At 36.4% G+C, this 17,592-nt stretch overlaps 1 protein-coding gene across 1 annotated transcript in view; it reads right to left on the bottom strand.

The window, feature by feature from the left end:
* Positions 1–17,592, bottom strand: part of MAP2 (microtubule-associated protein 2) — a 267,610-nt gene that overhangs the window by 134,746 nt on the left and 115,272 nt on the right. The window lies entirely within an intron of this gene.

The following is a 17,592-nucleotide window of genomic DNA, read 5'->3' on the forward strand; positions in this document are numbered from 1 at the left end:
GGAGGTTGCTGGGAGGGACTATCACCATGGTTACTGGAAACAAGTATGGAGAAAAATAAGGGGATGTTAGAGGAGGGGGAACAAGATACTGGTGGAAGAAATTTAGAGACAACCTCCATTCTCTTCCGTTTGGGAGGGGCTGTCTTTATCAGTTTTATAGAACAAATTTGCATTCTCCATCAGTCATCTTTATTCACCATTTTTTTGATCACTAGCTAATTTTGCTTTCATAAATATTCGAATTATGGTTCTTTTGTATGAAATGGATACTCCTTGCCTCTGTTTATATCCTGGATTCATGAACACCATTCAGCCTATTCCAAACCCTTTGTTTCATAGGTGAAGATGTGAGGCCCAGGGAATCTGACCAAGGTCACAAGTTGGTTTAGTAGATAAACCATCCCGGTTTCCTGAGTCCGGTCCCCTGCTTTTCATCTCTCACCAAGTGATTTTCCTTCTGTGCACTTTCCCATTCTGTCCAGAGGTGAAACAGATTCCAGAAACATCCTTTGTCTTTGATTTCTGTACACCATTTTTATTATAACTTGCTACAGCAGTAATCTTTCTCTTTAAAACTGCTTGTTAATCAGGGATCTGCCTGGTGGCCTAACGTGTTAAAGCACAGAACTCTCTCAGGCACTACAGTAAGAGTTCGACCCCTGGCCAGGGAGCTACCCACATGGCACTGGGGACCTCTCATGTTTTGTTGGCTGTTCCCCTCAGCAGTGTATTTCAGTCGATCTACCTGTTCTGCTCCCCACTCTGTCTGGTGCGTCCCTCTCACCACCACCACCATCAACCCCGCCCCTCTGGCCCATACCCCAGTTCTTGCATGCATGCATAAATAAATCTCTAAAAAATGCTTGTTAATGATTCCAAGGACTAGCTTTGTTTAATATCTGTGCTGTATTATGTCTGGGGTCTGAAAAATCTGAAGTAATTATGTCACTGCTGTTCTTTCATTTCCAGTTCAATGATCAGATGAATCAAGCATGATCGTCCTTTTGTGAAGTGACCTGGAGCAGTTTGAGCCTAATCATCCTGTACTAGGCACTCGGTCATCCTGGGGACCTTCTTTTCTGAAAGGATGCAACTGGATAATCGAAATTGATGAGCTTCCCAGAGCTCCACTTTGCTATAGACAATGTAAACTTTCCTGGGGTTACCCAAAATAATGGAGTGGGAAAATTAAAAATCCAGGTAAATTTATAGAACAACAACAATAACAAAAAAAATGATTCACTCAAAACAACCACTGAGGAGCACCATATTTGTTAAAAATCTTTCTGGGTTGGTAAAATTTATGATTTGGATTGACCTTGTTTTACTTTTTTGCATTTCCCTTCTAAAATGTCCTTTCAATAATCAGCTGTTATGACTCATTGCTTTTAGGTTAACTCACCCATATGTAGGGTAAGAGTGCTTTCTTTGATGTATGAAATACACTTGCTGCCATCACTACTGTCCTCTGTCCCTACTATGTTAGGTATAAAATAATCACTTACATGAAAATATGACTATCACAGGTAAAATTATGAGAGAATTCAGGTTTGGGTAAATCTTACATGATTCTTAAATTTTCTACAAAAGACTCATATTCATATTATAATCCTTTGAGTCTGAGATCTCTGTTAAACATGTTATTTTGTTCAGTAATTGTGGACACTGAGGTTATTTCTTAAACCAAATGTTTTGTTGTTTAGTATATTGTTATGTTTTTCACTTCTAAATGCACCCAAAAAATGATACACAGACTGTCACTTCTAAAACATGAATCATCTTTTTTCATGATCTCATAAAATAAACATATAGTCCAGGCAACAGTACAGCTTCCAAAACTATTTAATATGCCTTAATATTTGGGGGTACCAGCTTCAGTCAATGAGTATATGTTGGTATATTTTCTCTTTTTTCATTGTTAGTTGAAGGAACTATTAATAGATAATAAATATATGCACAACATAATTCCTACCTTTAAGTATTAAAGGAGCTAAGAATACAAGATATTAGACCATTAAAAAACTCTTATGATTTTAAATATAATTTTCATTTGTTTATGAGCCTAAATTATAGTATTGTAATATTTTCCTTCTGCTTCCTCTATGTTTGAGAATATTCTAGGCTTTGGCTTATTACCAGTCACTAACCAATTTTGTGGAAACACATGCACTTATTTCAAATATTTAATAGGTTCTAGAAATAAGGGGGAAAGTAAGAACATTTCTTCCTTAAGTAACTTCAGTTGTTGTGGAGAGAACATAGGAGCAAACAGAAACCTAAGTTCACAATTCTTTTTCTCATAGTGATGGGAAATAATGATACATGTCCTGCCCCTCTGTTAAATCTGCTTCATTGCAGATCCTGACATTAGGATCTGATTTGAGGATATCCCCAAACTCAGTTCACCTGGCTCTTTGGCTCTTGGAAAACCCTTATTTTCATTCCCTAAACATATTAGTCTGTATATTTGTATACCACTCTTTAAACTCTTTCAGACTGAATAATGGAAGAATTTCTTCCCTATGTCCTTGAAGTCTTTAGTCAACAAGTTTTCCCTACTACCTAAATAACATACATTAAGATGCCATTGCCATTATCTTACCTGAAATTACACTAAAACATTTGTAACAGTCATCAGACCCAAAAATAACCCACAAAATCTTATCCAACAACAGAAAGCCTAACACAAACACTAACATAACACGAAATCTACTAGAAGCAGGAATGATGACACAGTCTGTATACAGCAGCTCCCTGAAAAGGAGCTGGGTGGAGCCACACTCGCCATCTGGCTGCACACTATTCTATAGTCCATGATGGTTGCTCAAAGTACACGCAGAATGTTCTCTGGGTTTCTTTTGGTTAACAAAAATTAGTAATAATGTAGGTCTTTTGTAAAAACAAACTAATGGAAAGTAAATTTTTTGAAAAGTAGGGCATACTTGTCATTTCTTTCCAAACAGCGTTTCCTCACTATCAAAGAAAAAAACACAATGTTGTCCTTCCCACAGTTCTTTATCCCTTGTTTCATGTTTTCTCTTTTGTATAGTACTATCACTTTCTATTACTCCACTGAATTCTGTTTACTATGTATCTCATTCTGCTAGCTCTATAAGGGGAGTCATTTTTACATGTTTAGGACATTGGTATCTCCGAACTATCTATAAAAGCACCTGGAATATTCCATATTGGCATCCCAAAAATTTATTTTTCTTAAAATGAGTGAATGTGAAAATCACAACACTGTTGAGTATTTCAGCATAGAAGTTTTTATACTCTATTTGGCTTCCTTCTCCTATATATGCAGTCTTCCTAATGTATAGTCTCTTCATTGTACTCTAAGTCATGTTTTGCCATAAAACCAATATCTTTGTCATTTTTACTAAAGGAGGTACATTTATTTAAAATAGGGAATTGTATATTTTCTTGAATTATGCCAAAAAGAAAAACATTTCACTATTTGTCAAGCAAAGAAATGTGCCATGTTTAACCTATTAGTCTGAATTGTATGAGAGGGCAAAATTGTATTATTTTACCTACAAAATTTTAATTTTATATACCAGGAGAATAGCAGGCGAAATTGTATAAGGATGAAGACTGAAGAGCAAAAGCTAAACAAAATGTTCCAGCCTCTAGCAGGGCAAGGCTTCAGTGGCCACTAACTGACTATGACAAGTTTCAAATTCAATATGTGCACCTTCTAGAATAGTACAAATTATTAGAAATATGGTTTCATAAGTTGTTTTTTCTTCCTAGGCCATGGGGCTTTATGATTCATTTGAGGGTTTGAAAATCATCTAAAAGTGTGTCTGACATTATTTGACATATTAAATAGTAGGCCTCTACATGTGATTTCTTAAAAAAATTTGCATGAGAAAATGGATTCAATATAATCACATCAATGAAAGACACATACTCTAAAGGTTTCCTGATTTATGGGATGAATAGTAGCAGATAAAGGAAAATCACTAAGCACCAAAAGGATGAATTTACATAAATTACTTACAAGGTCTTCTATTGTGTTTATAACATCTTACCAAACTTATTAGCTATACACCATGGACAAAAATGAGCTAGCCATTATTTATTTTGAAATCAGTATAGTTACTTAGAAACTTGGGTACAGGAGATCCTTAAAAAATGTGGGAGTCAGGGACATCAATCTCCACATAGTAAAAAATCTGCACATAATGTTTAACCCCCTAAAACTTTACTAGTGACCAGCTATTGATTTAAGTCTTGCCAATGAAATAGTTGATTAACACACACTTTAAATACTACAATTATTATATACTGTATTCTTATAATAAAGATAACGAAAATGCAATTAAGAAAAATCACAGGAAGAGGAAAATACATTTACAGTATTGTACTAGATTTATTGATACATAGGTTATGTCTTCTGTTTATAAGGAAATTCACCTACAAGTGAATCCATGCATTTAATATCCTTGCTGTTCCAGGGTCAACAAGGATTTTCACAACTTTCACATATTTTCATTGACAAATTTGTTGCATAAGGACAGAAAATTTTCTTCCCAAAATAAAATCCTTGAATCACTTGACTTTATTTCAAGTGATTGAAATCACAAAATTGTTGCCCTAAATTCTTATTCTTATGATTAAAGAAGATACACTATATTCATTCACTTCTTGTCTATTTTTCACTTGCTTTTTTTTTTTTACTAGGTAGAAATTATATTGCTACTGAGTTGAGCTATTTCCTTAAAGTTAGAAAATAAACTGATTCTTGTCTCATCTCTAAGTCGTTTTTAAAAAATATATATTTATTTTGTGCCCTCCCTGGTGGCCCAGCGGGTTGAAGTGCAGCACTAAGAATCCAAAGCCACTTCCGCATGAGTTCGATCCTTGCGTGCCCCGGAGGTAACCACATGGCCCGGCAGACCGCTCCTGACCCTCCTGCTGCTCCCCTCAGCAGTGTACTTCATCGATCTGCCTGTTCAGCTCCCCACTCTGTCTTTGGTGAATTCTCTCACCGCCCCTCTGGCTTGTACCCCAGCTCTGTATGCACAAATAAATAAATCTTTTTTGAAAATGTATTAAAAAATATTTATTTTGTCTATTTATGCACACAAGAGCAGGACCAAGCCAAAGGTGTGTGGGGCAGAGAGGAGAGGTTCACCAGAGACAGAGTGGAGAGGACGATAGGCAGATCACTGAAATACACTGCCTAGAGGAGCAGCGGGTGATACTTAAGAGGTCAGCTGCACCATGTGGGTCAGCTCCCTGGTCAGGGGTTGAACTCATGCTGCAGTGGCTGCAGATACTACAGATAGCTTCATAGTGCTGATACTTAACCCCTTGTACCACCATGAAGTCCCAGTCTTATCTTTGTTTTTATGTTTTTAAACTACCTCTTTTCATATAGAATACTTCCCAGTAGGAAGTATTTAAAATAAAAATATTCAGATTGCCAGGGGATTAAAAAAAAAAAGGATATTTACACAGAAGTACAGAACAGACATTTGGGTCACCTGTGGCCCAAGTTTGGCAAGTTCATTGTGCTTTTGATTAGACTTGGTCTGGAGTGGGAAGGACCAATGGATTCTAAGCAAGAAGGGTGGGAAGTAAAAACAAAATATCTAAACCACCTTTCCAATTGCAATTGCTGTTGAATCAGACTTTAATCCTCTGAGTCATCACAATCATAGTTTTGCCTCACAATTCCATTTTACATGGCAGTGTGGTGGTTTCTCTAAAAATCAGTTATGTTCTAATCCAAATGTACGGATAAAATTCATTTTGAGATATTTTTGGTCTATGCATCATTTTGAATCTCAGAACTAGTCATAGTTCACTGGAAATTCTGCACAAAGAGCTTTTAAAATAATACATTCTTGTTTTTCTTTATTTCTTGGTGGTTTTGTTTTGCTCACCAAGGTGAAGTCAAAAAGATGACTTAAATGGAGAAATGCAGGAGAGGGGAAAGAAAGGATAGGGAGAGGGAGGGAGGAGAGGAGAAGAGAGATTGGCTGCATTTTAATTAAGCAACTGGCTAAGAGGTCACATTTAGGTTTTGTTTTCCATTACCATCCATCTAGGCTCAGGAAATGAAAATATCCAGAGTTGTATTCTGCTCATAACTTTCAACTAATTTTCCTTCTTAAAACTTCTTTTTAAAAAACATTTAGAGAAATTTTGAATAGTAACTGCTACTTCAACTCATCGGAGTCTAGTCTCTTTATATTTGGAATAGAAAGATACCAAACAAAGGGTCAACGACAAGCCTTATAAACAACCCCCCTCATAGCAGGAGTATAAAGGACCAGATGAGAAAATAATAATAATATGAACAGCTATATACCAGAGATATTTTATGGGGGTGGAATGGGGAATGGGATCAAAAAGGTGGGGGTAGGGAAGTGCACTAGACTATGGTGATGGCACACAGGTGATTTGGTGATGGAAAGCCCACGAGGATTACAACTGAGATGGAAAAAGGCACAAAATGATGGAAAAATAAACTACTATATAATTAAAAAGAATCTTGTGAAACAAACAAAAATAGAAATGGAAAGGGGTCAATATAACTGTCAATGAAATGCTACAGACAAAAATCTATCTAAAAACTATGGGAACTTTTCTATAAAGAGGATGAAAATAAATGCAGTAAAACTTATCATAATGGCAACAACAAAACCAAAAAAACAAAACCCCTGAATGCTGATGATGTACTCAGGCATCCAGAGCAGGAGGGCTAGAAGGAAGGTTAAGAAGAGGGTGGGGAGAAAGCACAATGGCCGGGATGGAAATGCTGGGAGCTGCAGCATGGATGTGCTGTGTACAGACACCACCTGAGCAGGCATCCTATACTTCCAAACACTAATAAGGTAGTAAATCAATGGTACATCAACAACAAACAATTGTGTTGGGAGAGTAAAGCTCTCCGGATACTGAAAATACACATATAATAGTAGAGCAATTGAATCTCTCATACAATGGTGAGAGTGTAAAGTACTATCATCACTTTGAAAAGAGTTTACAGAATCTAGAAAAGCAAAATGCATGTCTCCCGAGGACCCAGCATTCTATTTGAAAGTATAAATGCAAGGGAGTTCTGTATTTGTAAGTATAAATGTAAGGGAATTGAGCAGCTATATCTGCCTAAACATATTTACACAATATGTAATGTTCTTAGTAATTTTATTGATAATATAAAATTTGGAACCATCCAGATGTTCATCAGCATTAGAAAGGGTTTTGGTGTATTAATACAATGGAGCTTTACCGGTGTGCACATACAAAGTATTACTGTTACATATAACTAAGTAGATGATTGTCACAGACAAAATGAGGAGAGAAAGAAGCAGGCACACACATACCGACTGCGTTATTCCATTAACATGAACTTCAACACTGACAAAACTCATAAGCAGAGATAGAAGTCAGAACAGTATTTACTTTTGTAACAGTAAGATGGAAGGTGATATTAACTAGGAAGAAAACAACTCCTTCACGGCAGAAGCCTGGCGAGGCTGTCCCTGAGATAGGTGTGCTTGATTAAGGTATGTTCAACCTCATTACAATACTTATGATCATTATAACATAATAAGGTGTCACTAATTTGAAAATTCTTTGTTCGCTGTAAATATTAGGCTCTCTAGTAAATACTATGTAAATGGGTTCTGGACTGAACAATATTTTGTAAGCATGCCATTATGACCGCAGCTGGCTGTGTAAGTGAAGTCCCTGTGATAACTGTGTTTGTTAAATATGCAAATTGTAAGCAAGGTTTTCCCTAGAAGAGAGAGAACATTTTACATGGACTTTAAAAAATAAATAGACAACTCTGAATGCAAAACTAGCAAGTAAAAATGTATGCAGTAAAATGTGTATCTTAGGATCATATCAACAACTAAAGTTATTTCTCTAGGATAATCACTTCTGAACTTCACTGCTTTCAATTCTGCCCCCTCCACACTAACCTCCTGCTCTTGATGCCCACCACAGTCTTCAGGAACTGTCTGCTTCTTTTCTTCCAAGCTAAATCTTACACTTCCATTTTAGTCCACTTATAAAGTTGTACTCTTTGGCACTTTCAAACCTTCCACAGCACACAATGCCACAAAACTTTCTGCTGATGCAAAACCACCAAGATATACTTCCTGCTCCCATTCCACCATGATTCCTCAATGCTTGACATTATATTGGGTTTGGGGCTGATCTTCGGTGGTTTGTATTCAGTAAATCTTTCAGATATTGACCTGTTTTGAAAAAACAAGCTAAGAATCCACAATAAATGCTTAAGTATCTTGCAACATGTCAACCTACCAAATACATTATTTTATCCAACAGCTCTGAGAGCTATGAATCTGCATTTTATAATTGAGGAAACAGATCCAATTAGGTTTAGTTATGTGTCAAGGACACGCATCTGGTCAATGGTAGAACAGAAATTGGTTCTCTGGACTTCTGTGGTAATTAGTTTATAATCACTTAAGATTGGAAAGTTATCAGAATATGAAATGAACACAGAATTCAGAGGTACTTGAAAACAGGACAGCTACTTGAAGACAGACTACATATTACTCTAAGTATACATTAAAAGAGTGCATTAGAATTAAAAATGTTCACTCACAGGATAATTTCAAATTAAATGAGATCAGATTTAAATGATGTTATGGAGTGAGGGAGACATATATCTGAATTATTCTTTATAGAGAATACAGTCACATGTGTATCATATAGGTTCATGTGTTGTTAAGGTATTTCATTTGATTGGCAATTGTGTATATTTTTAAACATTTTAATGCAATTAATCTATGTCTTGAAAATATAGATTATAACAGTAAAGAATATGTTTTACATAATCAATGATACCCCCATTTTATTAAATCAAATTAGAAATAACCAAATACCATAATAAATATTAAAGTTTACATCAGAAAACACCACCACCACTGTATCAATATATTACATAAAACATGCTTTATTTAAAGCAACTTAAATTTATTTATATTCCACATTTGGATGGGGCACTTTTCTTCCAAGTAACTTTATTCCTTTCATCAAGCCTTTCATCAAAGTTATCTTCTTGATGAGGCTTAACCTGACCATTCCATTTAATACTGCACTGGGCAACTGTCACTCCTATTCTCTTATATCATGTTTTTCATAATATTTTCATGTTCTTATAAAACTGTATGTTTTATTTACTATGTTTACTCTCTTTTATCTGTGTTGCATAGATGAGATTCTAATATATCCCAGTTGTCTAGAACTGTGTATGAAACTGGTACATAATAAATATTCACTGAATTCACAAATCAGGGGTTGAACTTATAATACAAAAACTCACATAAGAAACAAAGTTCAAAGTGCTGAATTCATTCATTTTCAGATAAACAAAATGCATAGTGTATTTCATTTAGTGTGTCTTAGTTAACCTTAAATTTTTCATCATTGAGTCATTGTAGACATTTTGAGTACCTATCTTCCTTGTGATTTATTTCATAGCTATTATGTGTTTACTTACTACTTATTTTAAGTTAGTCTAAATTTTTTTTTACAAGTTAGCGAACCCTTAGTTGTAATTTGCATGTTTATTATCATCTTTCCAATCATTAAAAAGTTGATACAGAGTATGTTTTTTAATTGTGACGATACAACCAACCTATGTGGAAAATAAACTTGTAAGAGATATAGACAGGACAAAAAAAGAAAGTAACAGGAATTGGTGTTGAAGAAATCTCACTCAAAATAATTTTCACTTAACAGTCAGTCAAAAAGAAACATCTTCTGCAGTTAAGAATTTCTAGGTTGATTTTCCTGGAAGCAGGAAATGAACTTTTTTCTTTGCCAAATTACCTCTACAAGTGGGACCGTTAAAATTTAATGAAGCCAGCCCTCCCTGGTGACGCAGTGGGTTAAAGCACAGCACTGAGATGCTAAGGCCACTTCAGCATGAGTTTGATCCCCGCTCCTAGCTCCAGAGGTGATCCACATGGCCTGGCAGACCTCTCTTTACCTGGCCGCTGCTCCCCTCAGCAGTCGGCCTGGTCTGCTCCCCACTCTGTCTCTGGTGAGTCCTCTCACTGCCCTGCACCTCTGGCCTGTACCCCAGCTCTGTATGCATAAATAAATAAATCTTAAAAAAATAATTAATGAAGCCTGGATAACTGAACAAAATCAAATGTTATATTGTATGACATTAGATCAAAATTCCTGATTTAACTTTGTCTTATTTTTCAAACTTTGAAAATTAAGATATTTAATATTTGATAGCAATATTCTATTCTATACTTTGTCATTACTTCAAATACTCAGCAACTTCATAGAATTTAGTGTTAACAGTACCTGTGACATCATTTGAATTAGAGCGTCTTTAGCCTCAACATTACCAGGTTTTCTGAAATAGTTATAGCTTTTTACAGCATTTCTTTAAAAGTTGAGGAAAACATTGTAAAATTACCTACTGTCCTACAGCATTTTCTTTCACTGTTTTAATATTCCCTGCTCATATCATAAAATGTCTATTTGGACTCTTAATAAATGCAGCATTACATGTGGAATTATTTCTAGAAAATATATATATATATATTAATTTGTTTTGTGAAAAATAACTGAAATTCGAATTTCAAAAAGGTATGAAATCTGTACTTATTCTTTAAGCTGCTTAAAGGAGAGACACCAGGGTGACAGCCCACCAGGAATTATACCTGCAGTTTCCAAGTCCCTATCTTTCCTCTTCTATTCTTTGTAATAGGGATACATGAGAAATACTACGAGAGAATTCATTGGTGCAATTGATGTTTCTTTACAGATAGTTTAAATAAGACAGAATCAATCAAGTTTTGAATATTTAAATATATTTAATATATATATAATTAAAAATATAATTAATATTATTAGGACCATCTAATGTGCTGTAAAGTTCTAAATCCTCCTATAATTTGGAACAATGAATACAAGTGATGGATATCAAATTCCTTATCAGAAATAAAAGGGGAAACTCTAAAGGAGGTATTTTTATGTTTCTTCCAAGCATCAGATATCTAAGTTTAAAAAATCTCTAGAGAAAAGACATTTGTTGTTTAAGTTAAATGGAAAAATAATACATGACTAATGTCTAAATGTGAATATTCTTTCTCAACAGCACCAACAAATTGGCTAAAAAGAGTTCATGAGGGAAGAGTACCTTCCATAGGGAAATGTTTGAAGATATATTTATAAGTGTTGTTATAAGTATTTTATAGGTAATTCAAAACAAAACTGTTTTCCATAATTTTGTGGATTTATCCCCTTGCATTTTCTAGTAGAGAACATATAATTGAAAAAATGAGTGTTTTATTTAATATTGTGGAAACAGTAATTTAACATTTTTTTCTAGCCATTATCTACTGTGACCTACTTCAAATAGACTGAATATTAGTAGGCAATCTCAATATCTGGGCCAAATAATTTGTCTGGGAGAGAAATTTCCACATCCCTATGAACATTCTTGTTGCATTTTTTTTCTTCCTTTTCTATTCCCTATGCTTTGCCTGTTTTCAACCCTTCTTTCCCCATTTTACCTCATAGTCATGGGGATCATAGTCAAGGAAAAGGAAAATATTAAAAGAATCAATTGGACAAACTTTCCTCCACTTAGGTCTTTGATTTCATGGTTGTTGATGAGACACTCCATGTGTTTTAAACCATTTTCTCCTATAATAGCTGGTAGGCTCTTCATATGAGTGTACAATAATGTTCTTTTTGTGAATGTGGACTTGGGAAAAAAAGGCAATTGGAAAGGGGAGGAAAATTATTTGATTGTTGTGGTCATCATACATAGTACAGTTGTCTGTTTTGAACCAGTAAACAGAAAGAAAAGAGAATAGGGATATCAAACTTACAGATATCTTCTAGTGAAATGTCTGTGAGCACAGAGATACCATATGATAAAAAAAGCAAGAGATATCTCAAGGAACAGTTTTACTGGAGAGTAAGGGCTACTTAGAATTTCCTTATAATGAATTATAATTTCCTTATAATTTCCCATTTTAATTTGGAGCTGCTCAATAAAATATATGACTGACTGACAGGTTCCTAAGAGAAGAGGAAGTCTCTTTTAGTGCATGAAGAATGCACTAGGGGAAGTCCTGAGAAATTGGTGCTCAGGACATTCTGTTAGAATCACCTGAGTGTGATTCTAACACATCACCTGAAGTCAGGAAGGAAGAGAAAACTGAGTGTATGTTAGAGGGAGAGGAGGACTGTGGAAGAAGCATAAAGAAGAGCTGGAGGAAAAGGCTCTGGTGCTACACAGGGTTTCATTTATAAAATAGTGAGACAGCCCAACAGGTGAGGCGGGATGAGGAGCTTGAAAGCTTTTATTCAGCAGCTGGCATCGCGCACTGTCCAGCTGGGTCTGAACAAGAGCAGTTTTAAACAGGGCGATTGTTCTAAAGAAATCCTAAGCTTCTCGTGCCTCTCTACACAGGCTTATAAATCTTGAACAGCATCGATATTCACCAACCACCTGCAATCAGCATTACTCCAGAATTGCTAGACACAGCAAGTCCTTGACAGGGAATATTTTAATTCCCTGGGCTTCTACTCAGGACTTACATATTGATGATATGCAAATCAATGCAGTCTCACCAACAGCATAAATTAAGTGCATCCTATCATTAAGATTATCTTGGAAAGAGAGAATGTCACCCTCGAAATGCCTATGGTCTGTAGGTGAACAGTCACCAGTCACTGGGGACGGGGTGTTAAAAACGGACAAAGAGTATTTCACTACTACTCACTGGCTGCATTCTTCTTTAGGTTAAATGCTTGATTGCTTACATAATATTCCTTAGCTTAGAATAATCCTTTTTACACCATTGTAGCCAGACTAGTAACTCAGGGATAGCATTTTGATCAAGATCCCCTAACGTTGCAATAATAGGAGGAAATCATCTTAAATTATGATCTTTGTAGTAATGGTCTGCATTTCATTGAGAAATGATACCCTCTAGCATAGGAGACATGTATTGTACTAGGAATTTGTGACACATTATAAGTAACTAATCAAATAAGTAATCAAAGAGGCAAAGGCCCTGGAGGAAAAGATCAAATAATTGTATGATAAATGTCAGAAAAAGACAACAGTGTGAGGACTACTGCCTATGAATGATATTTTTTTTTAAGATTTATTTATTAGTACAGAACTGTGGTACAGGCCAGAGATGCGGAGGGTGTGAGGATTCACCAGAGACAGAGCGGGAAGCAGAACAGGCAGATCGACGAAATCCACTGCTGAGGGGAGCAGCGGGCGGGTCAGAAGAGGTCTGTCACGCCATGTGGTCACCTTCAGAGCAGGCGGGGATCGAACTCATGCGCAAGTGGCTTAAGCTTCTTAGTGCTGTGCTTTAACCTGCTGCACCACCAGCGCATTTCTAACCCATAAATCACAACTGGAAATAGCTGATTAGAAAAAAATCCAGATGTAAATCATTCTGCAAGGTGATTTAACCACATTTTCCACTGAGTTGGCAATTCCTCCCAGTTTTTCAGAGCACCATCAATGAAAAAGACATTTTTTAAGTCCATATCTATTCTTAGATGAAGGAAAATGGTGAGAGTATTGAGGACTGGTAACCAATGGCCTGGCTGAAAGGGAAACCCACAAAAGTCATGAAACTCATTCTGTCATGATGGGGTAGTTGAGGGGCCTGCACAGACAAGTCCAAAGGCAGTGAAGGAAGCCTTTTGTGAAGTTTTCAGAAGCAATGAGTGTGATGAACATATGCTAGAAAATGAAAATGGTGTAAACAGAGCCTCATCTCTACCACAGAGAGATGTACTTCAAGCAAATTGCCGTGTGCGTCCTAGTGGTGCAACAGGTTAAAGCACATCATGAAGCTGTCCACAGCCACCACAGCATGAGTTCGATCCCCGACTACCCTCCTGACCCACCTATTGCTATTTCAGTACATATGCCTGTTCTTCTCCTCACTCTGTCTCTGTCTCTGGTGAAATTTCTCACCTTCCCCACTCCCTCCCTTCACCTCTGGCCTGTACTCTAGTTCTTGTTCATATAAATATTTTTTAAAAAAATTACTATGTGGGTATGATGGAAATGGAGGGCAGAGATAAAAGGAAAATATTAAAGTAACATGAAGCAAGGAAGGGGACTTATATGGTTTGATGATTATGTGTCCCCCAAAATGAAAATTCTGAAGGTCTCAATTCTCTGCACCTGTGGCTTAGAATACTATCCCTGCCACCTGCCTCACCAACAGATTATGAACTGAGACCCCGCCTTCACTGCCCCCCAGTGCCATCCCTGGGGAGAAACTGTGAACATCAAACTGTGGCTCTAGTTGACCTGTTTTACTGGATTTCACAAAGCTATGCTAAAAAATGTTAGGTTTATCCAGATTTCTGGCTGTTACCATTGTGTGATTTAATTCACAAATCCAAAGGCAGTCCCTAAATCTGTAAGGTATCAGGTAACTCTGGTTGCCACTGGTTCATGAACTACACTCTGGGTGTGGTGGAGTGGAGGGGCTACTACAGAGGATGTTAAAGCAACAGGATTAATCATTTCCTTACCAAATGCAAAGATATTTGACTACTGTGCCAATGACACACAACAGCAATGGCCCTAAAATGGAGGGGAAGTGGCTTATAGGGGTCAGACTCTATAGGGACACAAACTCATGTCAAGAGCCAGTATAACACAGTTAAATGTCTTCTATGATTAAATCATAAATGTATGTTTAAAGAACATGATTCATTTTATTAGATTTTTGTTCATTTTATTTTTCTTTCCCATTATCCCTTCTGCATTAGTTACAATCAGTCATAACAGGCAACATTCATAAAAAAATATTGCTGAAGCAGACATTTAAAATGAACCAGCTTTTATTTTACATTTCACTGTGAAGGTTCAAATGAAATAAAGGTGATTCCAACCTGCATTTCTGACATAGATTTTAAACAAAATCTACAAATATTGCTCAAAAAATTATAAAGTTGTCTCACGATTCTTACCACATTCCTGTCACAGATAGATTTAGACAAGTGTTAACATTAACGAAAAGAGCTAAAACAGAACCTTATAAGGAAGGGTCTTTCATTATCTCCATTTTATTTTTTTATAGGTGGGCCAGTTAAGACATGGAGAGCCCAGATAACTTCCCGAAGCACCAACTGCTAGTAAACTGAAGAGTGTTTCTGAACCAGAAAATTTGTATAAGTTTCTCCATGAGTCTATGTTTTCTGCCTACGTTTTGAAGTATTTACAGGGGTAGCCCATTCTGTTCAGTATTAGAAGATGAGAAATTCTTAGAAAAGCTGAAATAAGTGCTACCAAACCCAACCAGTGTTTGTTTACCCTAGCCTGCCCAACAAGCACACACACATTCAGTATCCCTTCATCCAAATGATATGCACAAGCAAAAATAGAAAAGTAAAAGGCATTCAACACAGAGCAGACAATCACACATCCTTTGTTCTTCTCCATTTTTAAACTGGCTTCGTCTGAAAAGAGGACTTGTAAAACTAGTGGCTCTCTGTGTGTCTCCTTTACCCCATCCTCATTGCTGCCTTAGCCTCTAAGGTCAAAAGAAATAGTCCTGGCATAGTCCTGGCAAAGTTAGAAAGAAAAGAATTGCTGTTTCCTGGACATCTGGACTATTTTGCTTTCCTTCCCTAGAATTAATGAGATGTTAAATATCACCTGTTCAACAATCTCTATCTCTGTCCAATTTATCACAATTTCTGGGCTCACAGGGAGTGTATAAAAATTTTTAATTTGAGAGTATAAAGTATAAGCAACATAAGTGGGAGTCTGGAAATTATACCCCATGATATCCTGATGTGAATCTAAAATGAAATTATAGGAAAGTAGGTATTCTCTTTATTTGTAATAAAGTCATAGGAAGCAAAACGCTTATGCCCTCAAGGAAACACAGCTGCCACCACAACAACCTTCCAGTGTCACATAAACACAACATCCACAGGGAAACATAAGAGAAGTCATAATTTGCAATTCTTAAGAACATTAAAATTCACAATACATTGTTCTTTTAGAATCTACTAGATAAATGTAAGAAAGCTAAAAATAGAAGAAAACACACTTGTTTCATCATGTTTCAGTTGGATGTCTCATGTTTTAAAAAGATAACTGATCAGGGCCCTCCCTGGTGGTACAGCGGGTTAAGGCACAGCACTAAGAAGCTAAAGCCACTTCAGCATGAGTTGGATCCCCGCCTGCCCGGAGGTGACCACATGGCGCGGCAGACCTCTCCTGACCCACCCGCTGCTCCCCTCAGCAGTGCACTTCGTCAGTAGGCCTGTTCTGTTCCCCACTCTGTCTCTGGTGAAGCCTCTCACTGCCCCTGAACCTCTTCCCTATACCCTAGTTCTGTATACATAAATTTAAAAATCTTTAAAAAAAAAAAAGAAAACTGATCCACAAAATAAATTTATTCATTCCTATCTGATTAAATAACAAGGCAACTTAGTAGAAAGGTGAGAGTATTTGACCATGCTAACTTGTTTTTCTTCTCCTCCCTCACACATGTCCTGCTTCCTCTACTTATTCTCTAAATGCAAAGACACCCACATTGGTGTGGTTGTTGAGCATTGCTCCAAATAAGCAGAGTGCTTGTTTGATGGTGCTTTAATAGCAATGCCAAGAAGTTGCTTAATATTTTACTAAATTACTTCAGGAAATCTGCCTGGTCTGCTCCCCACTCTGTCTCTGCTTAATCCTCTCACCCTCCACATCTCTGGCCTGCACCCCAGTCCTGTAAGCATAAATAAATCTTAAAAAAAAAAAAAAAAAAGACACCACAACCATCTCAGAAGACTCCCAGTGGCAAACTGAAATAATTTAGGCTTAAAATATGATCATGATGAGGCCCTCCCTGGTGGCACAGTGGGTTAAAACACAGCACTAATAAGCTAAAGCCACTTCAGCATGAGTTCAATCTCCACCCTGGAGTAAATCTGCCTGTTCTGCTCCCCACTCTGTCTCTGGTGAAGCCTCTCACCACCCCTAAGTCTCTGGCCTGTATCCCAGTTCTGTATGCATAAATAAATCTTTAAAAAAATATATATGATCATCATGACACTAGATTATAAGATATCAGGAGAAAATCTGAGTCTATAGTGATACCCTAACAAAGGAGGAGATTGCAGTGACCCATGGTGGGAGGGAAACAGAATCCTAAAGATGGAGGGGAACAGCGGAAAGTCTTTAGAAAATAATGCTAGTTTAAAAGAGTAGAAAAGATAATCTTTTTTTTTTTTTTCAAATTATCATTGCAACCCCCATATAATAGCATCCACAGTCAAGCATGTTAAATGCACACCAAAACTACTGGGTGAAAGGTTGTTAGAAAACAGGATAGTCCCAAAGCATCAAAATATCACCCACAGATTCCATCTTCATTTTACAACATATAAATTTCTAGAAATTTATAATCTCACCCATTTCCTCCTCCTTGCTCTAAAAATACTCTGAATCTAATAAGGCATAAACAAACAAAAGTTTAATCATGTGGATATTCTACAAGACACTCAATCTGAAATTTCCAGAAACATTACTTAATACCATCAAATAAGTAAAAAAGACAAAGGTTTTCTGCT

Source organism: Condylura cristata, unplaced genomic scaffold, assembly GCF_000260355.1.
Source record: "Condylura cristata isolate star-nosed mole 26May11 unplaced genomic scaffold, ConCri1.0 scaffold00002, whole genome shotgun sequence".
Lineage (NCBI taxonomy): Eukaryota > Metazoa > Chordata > Mammalia > Eulipotyphla > Talpidae > Condylura > Condylura cristata.